The sequence below is a fragment of the Coptis chinensis genome, chromosome 9, assembly GCF_015680905.1.
Source record: "Coptis chinensis isolate HL-2020 chromosome 9, ASM1568090v1, whole genome shotgun sequence".
NCBI lineage: Eukaryota > Viridiplantae > Streptophyta > Magnoliopsida > Ranunculales > Ranunculaceae > Coptis > Coptis chinensis.
Genome location: NC_141464.1, coordinates 64,248,001 through 64,265,397, shown reverse-complemented (window position 1 = coordinate 64,265,397; position 17,397 = coordinate 64,248,001). Strand labels below are relative to the sequence as shown.

Here is a 17,397-nt window from a genome sequence, read left to right as displayed (position 1 = left end):
TGGTTTTATTGATCTCTTGCCCTTTGCTAGAACGACCGGGCTCTTCTAATGTTTTGGTTTCTTCTTAGAAAGGGTCAATTTGGCGGTTAAAGTCTGACTTGGTTATAGCATTTCTTGCTCCCCGTCTTTCTGTCCATCCAAAAGTGAAAAACCTCCTGTTCCCGACTTAGCCTCCTCCTTCGATGCGGTAGATCAACAGATTCTTCAACCGACATCGATCAAATCTTGGATTTTGTTCATTTTTACCCCCATTTTAATCATGATTGCTCTTTGAAACCACCCGGTGATCATGAGCCCTTTAATATAATAAAGGGTTTTTCAACAAAGAGGAAAGAATAGGCCAACTCGTTCGTACTTATTTATAAAATGCTTACATCGATAGAGTGTTTTACAACAACTCACACTAATGTGGAACAAACTAATGGTTTTCTTATCCATTTTTGTTATGTCCCCTCTTTGATGTAGCATTTTAAGTTGTCTTTCTTTTCTTTTCTTTTTTCGCTTTCTTTTAGTTTTCCTTTAGCTTATGGTTTGCCTTTGTAAGCATTGAAATTAGCACTTTTTCTGTTTTAGGGTAATAGAACCCAGGCAAAAGGGAGTGAGCAATGCAAGCACAATTCTTGAGTAGGCTAAACACATGGAGAGAGCCTCATAAATTCTATTAGTGAGAATTTGAGAACATTGGGCTGGATTCACGCCTAGGGAAGCAAGAAAGATGGACTGCTTTCCAGCTGTGTTTTGACAAGGTTAGAGTCACATTTAGCTTCAATGACCTTTACAAAATAGTCGAGTGCCCTACGTCTATTTTCTAATGAATCTTGTTTTGTTGCGTTTGGATATCGAGTCACGAAGTTATGCTCTACAGAAAAGTGGGCTATTCAAACTGAATTTTGTACTCAATATCTTTTACTTCAATTGATGGTGAATTATGTTGTACACGTAGATGTCACATTGATTATGCAATATATTTTCATTTTCTTTGTGTTTCCTCTTTGTTGGCATTATAACCTTTATAGGGCACATAAGGAAGAGTATTGAAATACTAAGGGTTTGATGCTTGTAAACTATTTGTGTTAAATTTGAGAGGGTCAGACACTTTGAATGACCCTCATTCTTTTCTTCCTTGTTGGTTTGGGAAAATATTTTCTAGTTGTTCTAGTCTGAAACTTGGATTGCACTCTCTATAGGTAGCGTGTCTTGTTCCTGACTCCCTAATTTGCTTAACTGAATTAAAGAATTGTTGTTGTATAGATGTCTTCATCTGATTGCATTGCATTGTTCAATAGAGATTGTAAGTGATAGAGAGATGGAACAAGAGTTTCGGTTGCTTATTAAAAAGTGCTAAAATTGAATCTATTATTTGTTGTTTCTCGTTATATTCTTTTGTTTCAGGTTAAAAGGCCAATCAAGGGATCCTCAATCAGGTTTGTTTCATTTTATATTTCTACAATCTTTTGTATACTTAGTTAATTTCTATCTGAGAACATAAATTTTCAGTAGCACTCAAATCTAAAACACCTATGACAGATGCTGAAGGTAATTGGTGAAGAGTGTTAATTGTGTTGAAGATAATTAGTAAAGAGTGTTAATTGTGAGCCACATACAGCCTTGGAGAGCCTTCTACGTTATCTGGATCCTCTGATCTAATATTGGGTGCTAATAATGTAGCTCATTTTGATGTAGAAGCAGAGTCACAAGGGGTGTGCGTTTCTTCTTGTGGTAGCAACTCAGTTAGTCTAGTCAAAGAAGAGGTACATTTGGGGGAAGAAGATGAGGTGAGTAGCTTATATGACACATTAGACTTTGTTGGTGACCCTCAGGGATCAAACACTGAATATATAAGGGCAACGCACTCGAGCAATCTACTGTTAGAGAATTTAGGGGAAGCTCAATTTATTTTCAGTGACATCGATAATCACGAAACCAGTGGGATTCAATGCAAGGATTCAGTTTTTCCTAATTCCGAGGAAATAGATGAAAATCCCTTGATGAGGAATGACGTTGAAGACTGGAATGATAAAACAAATAGGGAACACTGGTCACAATTGTCTTCAATTAAGCTCATCGAGGAGTGTTCCCCAGATGATATTGAACCTCTACTTGAAGACTTAATGAAGAAATCCGGCCCGATGAAAATCCCTAGAAATCGAAAATGTGCGAGAAGAAAGAGGTTGAGTGGATGATAGAATCTTTACCCAATTTTCGGTCTCACATAGACAATTTGGAGATGTCGATGTAATTCATCCACGAGCAGTCTCTAGATTTACATTCGAAAGTTTGAGGCAGGAGTTTCGAGGAAAGATGTTTTAGGCTCTTCATTATCTAATTTAGACACCGAAAGTGTAAGCTTGCGGCTTAACATCGTGAGAGCCGAGGACACACGGATTTGGGAGGAAATAAAAACATCAAAAAGCAGGTTTAGTTGGTAAGAGGGCTTTGGTTCTGCACTTCTTTATACTCCTTTAATCACTAAAAGAACTGAAAAAAGATAAGAATGGGAATCTTATTTATTTTTGTCTGTTTTGTTCAGAGATATCTCTATGCAAACGCTTTGCTTTTATGAAGGTATGGGAGCTGAACTTTCAAGTATTTGATCTTTGGGAAAGTAGATTTGGAAAATTTTACTTCTCTGGATCCCCAACTCATGAAGAATAATGATATTATTGTTAGAATTGGGGGCGCTATTTCCCATGGGATTCTGCTTTGATCTATTATATCAAAGATGCTCTCACTAGGCCATGACCAAAGCATTGTGCGGAAGGAATGATAGATGTGGACCAAATTGAGAAGACTGTTGAAGGGCAACTAACAAGAACCAATTTTTGGAGTCTCCGGCCTTTCAACCCGAGGAAGATCAAGATCCGTGAGTCCTATTCTACCACCTCAGGGCACCACTAACTCGATTGTATGAATGCTTCAGGTTAGAACTAGTGATGCTACAGCAATAAAAAGTGCAGATAGTGAAAGTTGCTAAAAAGAAGGTGAAATCACTTGTTCCAACATCCGAGCAACCGGCAACCTTGAATCTGAAGGAAGGTCGGAATGTTATAACCTTCACATTTTCAAGCGCTATGTTGGGCAAGCAAAGCAGGTTTGTAGTTCTTGTTTTATTATCATCATGGTCTCTCTACTGCATCTTAGCTTGGACTTTTCAGTTCTTTTGTAGACTTGACTTATTAATGATTACTCAAAATAAAATATATGTTTATGTTTATTTATTTCTTTCTTTTCAGTGGATGCTAGAATTTATTTATGGAAATGGGACACTCAGATAGTTGTTTCGATGTTGATGGGACAATTACCGGTGATTTTTTTTAATCCTTTTTCCATTTTAGGTAAAGTCCTTGATTTATATGTTTCAAAACTTCCACTAATGATTCAGAGTGAAATTATGTTACGTGGTTTTATTTATTTGCATCTATTGTAGTGATTTTTAGTAGGCTCTTGAGCATACATATTTGAAAATGGGTGTGTCCGATAATATTGGCCATTTGATTTATGCTATGAGGAAATTGTATTTTCAAGACTATATTGTCGTGTAGATGGTGCGAAAAGAAAATGTTCATATACACTTGAATTGTGCTCTAGGATTCGGAAAAAGGATTAATTTCTTGAAATTTGCATTTTGGCATCGTCTTGCCCAAGGTGATGTAAATAGCTCCAATCCATCAAAAGATTTGTTTGAGGCAGTAGAGAGGCTTTTAATGCACTTTTATAACATACATGGCATTTTTGTGGATGGGTTGGCCTAGCTTGTTTATGCATGTACCTAAGTTCTGGTTCTTTGTATGTCATCTAAGCACCATCCTTGGAGCATGTGACTGTTTCATGTAGGTTTGGAGTTTATCCTCATGCCAACATTGATACCATATATGTGAATTAAATGTTTTGCATTTATCTTATTGTGAAGTGCGGTCCTCACATTGCAAAGGGTTGATGGGAAATGAGTTCCGCTGAAGTGGGACAAGATCAAGGTAAACAAATCCTACACATTATTGTCTTTTTCTTTGAAAAGTATATGTTTACATATGTTGTGAGTCTATATGTTAAGGCCCATATCAACCAGGTGGCACAAAGTGTGGGTATTATACAATGAAGTTTATGAGGGAAATAGTAGAAGCTTGTTCAACTGGATCATTTGAAAATAAGGTATTCGAAAGTTTCGACAAACACTTTATTTGGCTCAACGACTTCGCCTTATTCTTATATAGTAACTCCACATGTTGTGCTTTGACTCATCCAGATAATAAATTTAGAACTGAAGGAGACATACATGCAAGATGAACTTGACGGTGTTCGACTCGATATTATTCAGTTCATCCAGGAAAATGGGGTGTTTTAGTCGGAAGCGAATGAGGATGAGTTTTAGCTATGTTCGGACCCCTCCAATTTAATTTATGAGTCTTACCTTTTTAATTTATGAAAAAGAATTTGAAGTTTGTTTTCTTAGTGCACTCAAAAAATTAATGGAAGTTTTTTATTATTATTATTATCTTTTTTTGCAATGTTTGATAGTTTATTGTACATTTTGGAATTTGTTGGGAAGATAGAAATGATGTATGTAGGCAGGCTGTGTAAATTTTGTTATGCAGGTTTGGTTTTTAAGTGGAAGACTGTTACTAGAATTATTATATATATATATATACCACAGTTTGGCATAAACCGTAGTATTTAGTATAACTATATACCACGGTATTATAACACATATACTAATATAAACCACGGTTTCAATAGCTTATATGTCACGGTTCTGTTGACAACCGTGGTATATAATGGGCATACAAACCACGGTTCTTTGAAAAACCGTGGTATCCGTTAAACATAAATACCACAGTTTTGTTATTATTATATACCACACCACCTATTGTCACGGTTGTATAACAGTGGTAAATATATTTATACCACACTTAAAAACAGTGGTATAAGTGTCATTCTGTAGTAGTATACGTAATAGTTTCATTTTAGCTAAGCAAATTTGGTAGAATGTGGCGTCGAAATTATTCCCCTGGAGTATGTCAAAACTTCCTACTGAGTCCAAGTTTCTTTGTATAGGTGATACAAAAAAAAACACCATTTTGCAGGCTTTGTATAGTTGTTATGGGCTACATCATTCTATAACAATCGCTAAAGTAAGTCCAAACTAATAATTACCCACTTTTGAAAAAAAAAAAAATCACTGTAACTGCACAACATCACTCCATCCATCATGTTTTTCTTCTCTGTGCAAGTCATCCCATTGTCGTCACCAGAAGCCAAAGGCATGGTTAAATGGTTCATGCCTTAGTTAGAAAGATTCATTCAGTTTCCATTTACCTTATTATGTAAACACAAATTAACATGCTAAACATTTCTATTTAGTATAGAAATTTGGAGACTCCCGCATTCTTTCCAATTCTGGTTTGTGAAACTGTATGATTTATGGGGGGTGACTACAGTATATTTTTGTTTTAATCGGACTAGTACAAAAGAAAAATAAAATCCAAAACTCAATCCTGTCAATCTCTTTTTAATTCCAAAGAATCTATCGTCAATCACAACTATCACGATGCTCCCTAATAGTTCAATCACTCAGCTTCAAAAGGTAGAACATTTCCAAACAACTGAATGAGTATAGACTTAATGGAATTTATATAGGAGAGGGGGGTGTTTACCTTAATTTCAACGATGCACCTTTTGTTAGTGTAAGGCTGAGAGCTCCTATCTCCGTGTGATGAGAACCTACAAAGGCAACACTTTATCAGGTTACAAATAAAAAAAAAATGGGTTAGCTAGTTCGGCTTGTTAAGATAGATGTAGCCTCACCTTTCGCCGGTGTTGGTGTATTGATTCGATTGAACGCTGCGAGAAAAGGGTGATTCAGTAGAGAGAAAGATGGAGGTGTGGGAGAAGGAGAGAAGAGAGATGGCCTTTTATTTCTTTATTTTGTTTTCTTTTCTATTTTGGTGAGACATAAGGTTTCCATTTTAATTTCTTTATTTTCTTAATGGGCGGCAATAGCAAAAAATAGAGCGCCGTAAATAAGAAATTTTGTTCACCAAACTAAATTGATATTTTCCAACGATAATTTTGTCCCTAATATCAAATGAATTAGCGACGTGTACTATTGTATAGTTGAAACCCCATTACTACCAACGATTTCGAATAACGTCGGTACTAAAATACAATCACCAACGCTCCTAAACGTAGCTAAAATATAAAAATCAATTTACAACGTTGACTACGCTGCCAAAAGTATATTTTTGTTCAACTCATAATGATTACAACTTTTGCCAACGCTAAAACTCGTCGGTAAAAATATTTTTCAGAAGCAAGTCAAAATAGTATTGGCTTCGATTGAAAACGTCGCCAAATGCAATCATTGGCTACGATATCCTGTCGTCGCTAAAACTTTTGTCGCTAAAAAGGCCATTTGTTGTAGTGTTTGGGACGTTACAATATATAACTCTCCAAAAGAAAAGTTTTATCTTAAAGTTAGACTCCAAAACCAAGTTTCCAAACTCCAAAGCTAATAACTCAGCTGATATTCAAAAACTACATATAGTGATAGGATACTTAATAAGGTAACAATAATTTAGGAAGGACTTTTGGTATTGCATGTACTTCTCAGGTGGACAACTCTTATCTCTGAACTACTAAATAGAGAGCCAGAGCATATTGAACTATCTTCTATTAGAGAGTCACAATTAGGAATGGCAGTTTTAATTTGAACATGCGCAACTAGGGGTGCAAGTGGATATCCAAATATTCGAATCTGATTCGAATTTGTATTCAAAAAATCGGATATTTATCCGAAAATTTCGGATATCAGATTTGGATTCGGATAATTTTTTATGTCCGAACTGGTTTCGGATTATGGATTCGGATACTGCCATATCCGCATCCGAAAATATCCGATCCGATTTAAAAAATTAATAATTATTATATATATAATTTATTTATTTATTATTATATAAAATCATAAACTAATAATACAAAACTATAATAACAAAATAATAATAGTAAATGACATATATATATATAATAGTTTTTAAAGTGGTAAAATGAATTATTCAGAGCAAATAAAATTTTAATTAATATTAATTTTCGGATCCAAAATCCGATTCGGATAAAATTTATAATATCAGTCGGATTCGGATTCAGATTCAGATATCATCGATATAAATTTTCATATTCGAATTCGGATATAGGCATATCCGAATCCGAACCTATCCGTTTGCACCCCTACGCGCGACCCACAAACCCGACACGAAATTAGGTGGGTTCGGGTTAGGAAAAAAGGATTTTGGCTCATTTAAGGGATGGGCCACTAAACCCATCAAATAAATGGGTTGGGTTAGGATTACAAATGTTAACTCGGATAACCCGTGAGAAGACTTCTCAGGTTGAATGGGTTGTATGTATCATCAATCTGTGACCCGTGTGATCTATTAAGAACTCAAGATATGTTTCTTTAATTTTTTAGATCCCAATCACATGAAATAAAAGGTCGGGAATGATCATTCACATTAAACCCTAAATTCAGACTCATAAAAAAAAATTAACATTAATCTATTGGTTTTTGAGACATATTAACAAATTATATATAATAATTTATTAGTTATTTATGGATGTTATTTTCAGTCTAATACACAATTTGTTACCTATGGTTATTGCTTTTAATTATTATACTTGTCGGGATCCCATGCTTGTCTACGTTAGCAAAAATGAAAAATTAATTACGGGTTATTTGTAAATCTGACCTGAGTTTGACCAGTTAGCTTACTGGGTCACAGGTTAGGTAACCCGACTGGACAATTTTGACTTGTTTATCAATACACTACAACAGAAAGGGTCTGTTGCAAATCACTCTTTTGCCACACCAAAAATATGTTGCAAAAAGTTATCTTTTAGAATACCATTTGGCGTTTTTAAAAGTCATCCGTCATAATAGAATTTTCAGTTTGGGAAATATCTAGAGAGACGCCTTTTGGCGTTGCAAAAGTGTGCTATTAAATTTTAAAGATAATTAAATTGAAAATATTTGTTGTTGGCCGACAACGAGTGTGGTGCTACTATAGATTAAATCAATCCCTATTGGCGTCGCTGGTGTAGTCCCTTGTTGCGACATTTTTTTGTGTTGCTTATTGGCCTTGTTTTGGGCAGACATATAGTTTTTGACTGAAAATATTTTTCCTCCATTCTCTTTTCCTCTTTCTCTCTACATCTTGAAATTTTGTATCTCCTCATCTCGCTTCACCCCTTCAAGGAGCTCGTAAATGGAGCTTTTATGCATTATATCTAATTTAGATTAACTAACTTTCACATACGCCATCATATCTACCTTCCATTAGATTCTACTCATTTTTCTGTACGTTTTCATATTCATTTCACTTAATTTCATCTTCATTTCGTTTTTAAAAGTTCAAGTTTTAATCTTTACTTGTTTTATGTCAGGTTTTAAGAGTTGGGCTTGCTTGATTTGTGCTCTAATTGAAGTGGGAAGTGGTAAGTACGTGGCGTGTTTTGTTTCGTAGATCTGTTGTTTTGTTTACTGTTTCATGTAGATTGATTTGTTTGGGTACTTGAGAGTATTTGAACTTTAATTTGTTTAAGTTTTTTATTAATTGGGTGTGTTAAGCTTGAGTTTCTATTATTTTTGTTGTGATTCAGTAAATATTTCATGTTAGATGAACTAAAATATTGAATTTTTATTCATTATATCAATTAATTGTTCCAGTCTACTGAGATTTTTACATAATTGAACTAGAAGATTGGTTTTCTTTTTACTATTTCTTTACAAGTTTTAAGGTTGTGAAGTTATGGAGTGTATGTTTTAGAAATGGGGTTTTGAAGTTATGCAATATGCGAACCATGCCATGGTATTCTTTAATAAACAAGTGAGAACCTTATAGGCCGGTCTTCTTTTATTTTGGCCATTTTTTTTTATGATTGCTCGTACTTTGAAAAAAAAAAAGTTTAAGCTTTTTTCATGTATTCTTTTGATGTTCTTTAGCCTCTATTTTCTGAAATTAAAATTGAACTATAGTGCTTGGTGTTGGTACTGTATTTATATGGTTATTATGAAATGTAGTTGATAGTTGATTACTGTAGAAATGATTCGAGGCAAGCGAATTCAACTCTTTCAGAGTGAAGTTTCTGATTATTGAAACTGAATTGGATTTACAATGATTTCAAGATTTCAAAACATGCATAATATATTTGTATGTGTATGTATTCATTTTTGGTGGATCTTGATCCTTATGGTTCACCTTCTGTGTTCTTGGACTCTGCAGTGCAATCTGTTGCCAATAGAGGTATATTGATGTGCATAGCGACTAATTTGTTGCTTACACTATGATTGCGCCTTGGAATAAACTAAATTGTTTGATTTCCTTAAAAACCATACTTACATACAAAAGTGCTTGTTAACTTGTTGCAAGTATTCCGTATAATATGATTGCTTATTGTGCTCATTGTTTTCTATCTTTTAGCCATATCGTTTAAATAAAATTGTTTTTTTCCCTTATCTTATTTTTCTTATTGGAACTTGCTGATTTAGTTGGAGGAGATACATTATCTAGTGCTGAATTAGAAAGTTTTAGACTAGAGGTCGAGATGATCCTTGCAAATACCACATCCATTGGTTTCTTCAAGTCATTTATTTGATTCCCAAGCAAGGGGATGAGGGAAGTCAAGGAATATAGATCATTTTATGGAAGAGTTGAAGCATAAGCAAAAGCTGAGGGAGAGACGCAATCATGTGTGACCAATGGTGTGAGGGTAACCATGTTGAAAATTTTGTAGTAAGTATCTAATTTTAATTTGGTCATACTAGGATAACTAGTTAACTTGGACAAATTTAACATTCTTATTGCTAGGCTCCAAGGATCCTCTGTTGTTTATGTTTGCACTGTTATTGTTGTTTCTTTATAATTTAAGAAACATTATATAATTCTATAATGTTTATCTCTACAAATGCAAGGTTTGAGAAATTTCTACCCATAGATTGTGAAGAAGGCCTGTTTTCTTCGGCTAAGTTCTTTCTAATTTGAAAAAAATAGCTGCAGTTCTCTTTCATAGTCCAGCTATGATACTTCTTATTATGTAAGCAAGATATGTACACAGTATTGTAGCGTCTAATATATATTTCCGTTACGTTAGTTGTCAGATATGCCGCCTCATTGTGATTTGTTAGGTTATGTGAATGAATATTTTCCCAAGCAAGTATTTAAGGAGAAAAAAAATGTTCATGTTTCTAGTATTATTAGCAGTTGATCCATGACTGTGTAGTTGGTTAGACGGGAACAATCTTATATTTAACTACATACAGTTTTCTCAGTACTTCATGTATAGTGCAGTGGATGCTCTAATAATAGAATTTTTATTCATTTTTTTCTCAGGGGTTGTTGTTTATGAGTATGATTTAAAGATAGGATGGGGTAAGTCAGTCTCCCTTCCTGGGCAAGCTCTACCTGCTCTCCCACCTGGACAAATGGCCATCAGAAGTAAAGAGGCCTGTTTTAACATCTCTTCTCAAACCTTTCTTCTTTTATTGATAGGTGTGAATATCCTCTGCTTGTCTAGATTGTGTTCTATATTTCGAGGAATATTCTTAAAGTAATATTATATTCTAGTTAAGTATTGTGGCCTCCTTTTGTACTCTTTTTGTGAAGAAGTTTAGATATTTTCGCCTAAAGGAATTGGATGTTATGAATGATGTGGTCATTGTTATCTTGTCCGGGTTTTCTTTGGTCCTCAAGTAACTTCGCGGATTTAATCGGGGTTGAATTGGTTGGTATTCTTAACTCTTATGTTTTTTGTTAGTGTCATATGGGTATGAACTATGAAGTAAAGTCTAGGGACTATGAACTGAAATGGACCATGTCGTTGTCTTGGTTTAGTGTAAAATTTAGAAAGTGTTGAACAAGCTAACTTTTCATGACACTGCTAGCTAAGGTTTGTACCCCTCGTCCCCTCTTTGAAGTTCTAACTCTTAGTGATGTTTAACACAATATATATATATATATACACACGCGTAAATAAATTATACATGGTGTATCTTTTTTGGTTAAGGGATTTGTATGTCTTGGGTATGTGACACTGGTTTAAGTCTGCTCTATGTGCCTGAATTGTTCCATATCATGTTAGTCAAAATAAACCTACAATGGTTCATTTCAGATCTAAGCAATACTCATGTGCTTTAGTACTTTGAGCAAGTAATACTTTCTTATATCTTTTTACTTTATGAGCTGCATTTTTTAACAAATTTCTATGATTTGCTTTGCTAAGTAGCTAGTTTTACCATCTTAGCTTCATTATTTCGAATAAGTTTACTTATGCTATCTTTAATTTGGTGTACCAGATTGGTCGATCGGTTGCTGCATTATTGGTAGATTAATGAAGAATACTTGAGTGGATGCTTTTCATATCGCCAACTATGGACCTTTGTGACTTTTTTCCAAATTTTTGTTTTGAAGAACTTGTTTACAATTTAGTAGATTTTGCTTTGTCAAGATTATGTCGATATAGTGGAAAAGAGTTGTATGGAGGCTTGAAATACTTTTTGTAATGGTAATATTGATTAATGAAATTTGTTCTGATATGTATTGTTATCAACCTATGTTGAATTGGACAGAACTTTGCAAATTAAAAAGAATCAAAATAATTAGCCAAATATAGATGTCAAATCCTCAAACTCCATTATGTATGACGCAAAAGGTGCTATAAATAAAGGCAGTGGCTTGGAATGCAATCCAAGTTGTTAGTCATGCTAGAGGTGTAGCTAAAGATCAACCTTTTGCAATGCATTCATTGTTGGTAAAAGTATTGTATTTGCAATGCCAATCGCTGCAAAAAGTTCAAAATTCTTATTTTCCCTTTATTTGTTCAAAAAAGGAATAACGACACTGAAAAAGCAATAGCAATGCATATTGGTGTTGCAATAGAACATGACCTTTTGCGATGCCCTATTTGGTGCTGCATTTGATAAGTTGTCACACTTTTTAGCAACGCTTTTGCAACATGCATCGCAAATGACGCACTTTGATATGTTTAGCCACTCCCTATGGCGTTGCAGCTGAACCCTTATGTTGTAGTACTAAATGGGTTGGGTATGGGTTTGCTCCTTCAACCGATTTCAACTCAGTAGGAACACGTCCCCATGGGACGCATTTACCCCGTGGCCCATATATATAGAAAGGTTTTTGGACTCGGGCATGTGCCTGAGCTCTTTTAGATTGCGATACCCCTGGGCGTGTGATAATTAAGCATGTAAATGCTATATATTATTATGTCGATATTTACATTAGTTAGTCCACTTAAATATTTATTTTCATCGAATAAATTTATTTTTGGTGATCATGCAGGAATTTTTTTTTTATTATTTTATTTTTTTCGATAATACCATTTCATTTCCATTAAGTTTCAAAATAGGAAAGATTACATCTTAAGAACGATGGTGGAGGCTCTATACCATTAAAAGTAGATGCTCATTTGGCTAATGCATGAGCATCTCCATTACCAGTTCTGTTAATCCAACAGTATTTTACAGAAAAAGGGAGATTATTACAAATACTTTTAATATTTCCTAAAATAGAATTACTAATCCATTCGACAAAATTTGAACTGGTCTTCTTAAGAGAGATGATAACTGACTGGTTGTCTCCTAGTAATATTGTATCTCCTGGAGAGATTTCCTTCAATAATTTGCAAGCCATTTCTACTGCAAGGAATTCTGCTTGTTGTGATGTTCGAGCCTTAAACCTTGTGAATCCTGCACTTTGTATGTTGCCATCCTGATCCTTGCAAATAGCTCCAGCCGCTCCTTGACATTTAACGTTGTTATATGCAACATCAAAGTAAACCTTGATCCAGGAATCAATAAACTCATTAGGGAAATCAGGAGCATGTACAATCTCCCTATTTTCTATCTTGAAAGCTTCCACATTAATGTTCCAAGTGGAATGCTCAAATTTGATACCATTCCTATGTTTCCAGATTTCATAAAGCAATACTATATAGTAAAGACCTCTTTGCTGCAAATATTCATACTCATCAGTTATCCATTTCAGAAAAAGTTCAATCCATTGCTTACTTTCATAATAATTATGAGCTTCTATTATGACAACAGCAGTGGATGCAAACCATACTTTCTTAATCCATTCACAATCAAAGAATAAGTGATAATCAGTTTCAAGAGCTTTATAACATAAACAACAAGTTCTATCTCCTTTAAAGGCTTTGGATGATATTTTTTCACAGGAAGGGAGATAATGGAACTAAAGTTTCCAAATGAAAAGCTGAATACTAGCTTCAACTTTAAGGTTCCAGATTGTTTTGACTACTTTAGTATTGAAGGACGAAGATTGGGCTGTGAATGAGTCTCTACAGATGTTGTGGTAGGCTGACTTAACAGTGAAAATACCATTCCTAGATCCTAGCCAAATGAGGTTGTCAGATACAACATTAGGTCTAATGTGTATAAGACTAATGAGATTTTTAATGTGAATGCAGGAAATTGTAATAATGTGAGAAACTGTGATAAAAGCTTGAGTTAGCTACTGAATCTGATCTAAATGTTTCGATATATTTCGGAACTGTCAATGAGTTAGCATTGGCTTTAAGTCGTTAAGAGTTGGTGTATGGGAGATGTTTCGACCAAATATGATCAAAACACTAAGTGGTGATGAAAGAGACGTAGAAAAGTAGTTAGAAAAATGATGGTGATCGGGAGAATGATGAGACTGTACCTTGCGGTTGCCTACGTACCCAAATTATCACTGGGATCAAGTCTCAAGAACGTAGTTCTGTATGAAAAATAGTTTTGTATTTATATAGGTAGAGTAGAGTGTCCTTGTAGATCAAGTATTCTTGTATCTTAAGTAACTGTGATTGAATATAATTCTCAACTGATAATTATCTCTTTGATAAGAAACGAATCTGGACATAAATTAACGTACATCAGTGGCAAGCCATGTGGCTAAGGTTCAGCCTTAGACACATGAGTTAATGGGCCTGTACATTGATCCATGGTATTGCAAATTGGGCTTTAGCCCTGTTGATTAAACGAATAAAATGGAGACTCCTACCAATGGATGTTTGCCATGTAGGTGGGGGTCGAAACACCGCCCCCTCTTTGGCATGCGAACAAAGTTCATATGACAAAGAAGAGAAGAAAAATCAAGGAAAAAATGGAATAAGAAAAGAGTAAGCAAAGTGTATAACAAAGTGTCGTGTGAACATAAACGATAGGAAAATGGACAATCGGAAAAAATTCGTGAATTATCGGAAACGAAATAATATCAAACTAACGTATACGGGGCGCAATGTAGTTAAAAAATGGCTGAAAAATGCACAGAAAAAAAAATAAAAGATGCACAGAAAAAATTTCAAAAGAAATTGATTACCGAAAACTGTACCGAACGCATTACGTAACAATACGAATGTTGATTTCGACAACGCGTGCCAGCGGAATAGCGATACTAGGATTAGATTGTTGAAATTAAACGTTGGGGCAAGGTAATGACAATTAGGGATCGACGTGTTCCTCATCAAGTAATGCGTTCGACATAGGAATACCATCAATAAAAAAATCAGCCACTAGTGAAACACTTTTTAACTATATGAGTGGCAGAGACAACGTTATAAGCGCTAAGGTAACTTGTCCATTCTGCGACTCGATCCGTAGATATTGCAAAAAAACTTACGCAGCGGATATTCGATCAGTAGAAACTTCAACTATTCCTTCCTTGAAAGAAGCTGAAGACGTCTAACATCATGAAACAAGGCCAATGCAATTTTTTCAATGCAAGAATGCCTCCATTCAGCTGATATAAGAGTCTTACTAACAAATAATATGAGACGACAACATCGTGTTTGCGAAGATCGTCAGCAATTGCATCGGGACCTTGAGCTCTTCTAGTATTCGTCATAACTTTTGTAGAACGTGATCGAGGGTGTTGAATAAAAACCGCAGACGGTGCCAATTATGTTTCGACCAAATATGATCAAAACACTAAGTGGTGATAAAAGAGACGAATAACGTAGAAAAGTAGTTAGAAAAATGATGGTGATCGGGAGAATGATGAGACTGTACCTTGCGGTTGCCTACGTACCCAAATTATCACTGGAATCAAGTCTCAAGAACGTAGTTTTGTATGAAAAATAGTTTTGTATTTATATAGATAGAGTAGAGTGTCCTTGTAGATCAAGTATTCTTGTATCTTAAGTAACTGTGATTGAATATAATTCTCAACTGATAATTATCTCTTTGATAATAAACGAATCTGGACATAAATTAATGTACATCAGTGGCAAGCCATGTGGCTAAGGTTCAGCCTTAGACACATGAGTTAATGGGCCTGTACATTGATCCATGATATTGCAAATTGGGTTTTAGCCCTGTTGATTAAACGAATAAAGTGGAGACTCCTACCAATGGACGTTTGCCACGTAGGTGGGGAACAGGAGATATGGATCCATTTTTGCTGCATTTTTTGCCATGCTTAGTTTGCTTCTCACCCAGTTAAAAATCTCCACGTGGCAATAATTACAGACCACAAAGCTCATCCCGTTTCTCCACCCAAAAGTTGACTTTTTGCCTTTTTAGTATTGTACTACTATTGCTACTACTATTACTACTGTGCTATCCTTGCAAAAACAGACAAAGCTAAAACAACCCAGAGTAAGACAAAACAAATAATGACAGTTAAATAAAATACGTTTTTAATTTTTTATCAGTTGAATGAATTAGTAGAGATACAAAGCGTAGAAAATTTTGGAGGAAAATTGTGAGTGCGATTTCATTTTGTATTGTTGGAACCATAGTAGAAAATATCGCGATATATTGTGAAATATCACGATAAATATTGAGATTTCAGTCAAAGATACATAAATATCGTGATAAGTTTAGAGATATATACAACTGCAAATATCGGCGATATTTATGATATTTTAATATATATTGCAATATTTTGTCTAGATAATAATTTTATTTAATATTTACCATTATATTTCAAATAAATATAAATGATGTATCGTGATATATAAAGAAATATCTACAATATTTACGATATTTGTCGATATTTTAGATGTATCTACGATATTTGCATATCAAACAATGTAAAATATTCCCAAAAAGAGGGATATATCCACTATACATATTAAGAAATTGAGTATCGATAAACACCCATATCCTGATATTTTATACTATGGTTGGAACTAGGGGTGTCAATAGTCTGGTTGTGGTCCGATGCTTAGTGTTGTAAGAACCAAGAACCATTTAATTTTACAGTTTCTTCGGTTATGGTTCCGGTTCTTTACGGTTCTTAAAATTGTGGAACCATACCCATAACCATTGGTTCCTAGTGGGTATTCCCGGTTTCGGTTCTTCATTTCGGTTCTTAAGAGATTCATTATTTATATGCATTTTTATTGGTTTTATTAAAAAAAATGTACTCAAAATACAAAAATACCACACAACTTTAAAACCGAAATTATGGTTGATATTGATATTTTAAAATTTTGCAGTAACTAACATATTTAGTGGAATTTCGATATTCCGTTTGAATTGAGCTATGATCATATCGCCTCTTCTTCAATTCTTTTTATTTTGAAAAATATTACCATCTTTTCATTTGAGTTTGATATGAACAATTGTATATCTATTAATGGTCATCGAGTTACCCAAGTAGATTATTGTCATGTTCAAGCTAGACTTACTCAGTTGTACTCGCTAATAGTTCAAGCTCGTTTTGCACTACAAGCTCGATTTTGAGCACAAACTCAAGCTTCGGTTTGAACGTTTGAACTCAAATTCGAAGTTTAAAAAAAAAAAAAAAATCACAACAACCAAGACTACAACTTCAAATTGAAGAGCATATTGTCTACTATGGAAAAAAGAAGTAAATAAACTTGCATAAACTATTGCATTACAATTCTATGTAAGCTCCAAGTGCCAAACTAGTATAATAGTATAATTCGGTACCTTTCTTCCTAAAAATAAATACACTAATTTTAGCGTTTGCCTTCTAATTAAGATATCAGCAATGCATAGGGTTGTTAAAAAAAATTGGGAAACCGAACCGAGGTGAACCGGGTGAAATTAACGGTTTTTTACATTCTCGATTCAGTTGCAGGTTTTCAAAAGGCAAAACCTACTGGTTAGGTCTGGTTTTTTTTAATTTGGGGGTTCGGTTAACCGATATAAACCAAACCAAATCAGGTGCTAGATATATATAGAAACTTTAGAGTTTTCTTTATTATAATTTTTTTTTTTGGCTAAATGGTTCATGTTACTGAGCACTTGAATACTTGCTTCCTGTGATTGGTGTTATAACTTGTCAACATGTCTAAATTGACACTAATACTATTCAATATATTTATTAAAATTTACTTGGCTGGTGATTAGTAGGCCCATAT

At 34.3% G+C, this 17,397-nt stretch overlaps 1 long non-coding RNA gene across 1 annotated transcript; it reads left to right on the top strand.

The window, feature by feature from the left end:
* Positions 1-8,145: 8,145 nt before the first annotated feature.
* On the top strand, positions 8,146-10,690 carry LOC147477321 (uncharacterized). The gene is made up of 4 exons (XR_015209028.1): positions 8,146-8,347; positions 8,434-8,484; positions 9,539-9,782; positions 10,380-10,690. It is a non-coding gene; the product is annotated as an uncharacterized LOC147477321 (long non-coding RNA).
* The last annotated feature ends 6,707 nt before the right edge of the window (positions 10,691-17,397 follow it).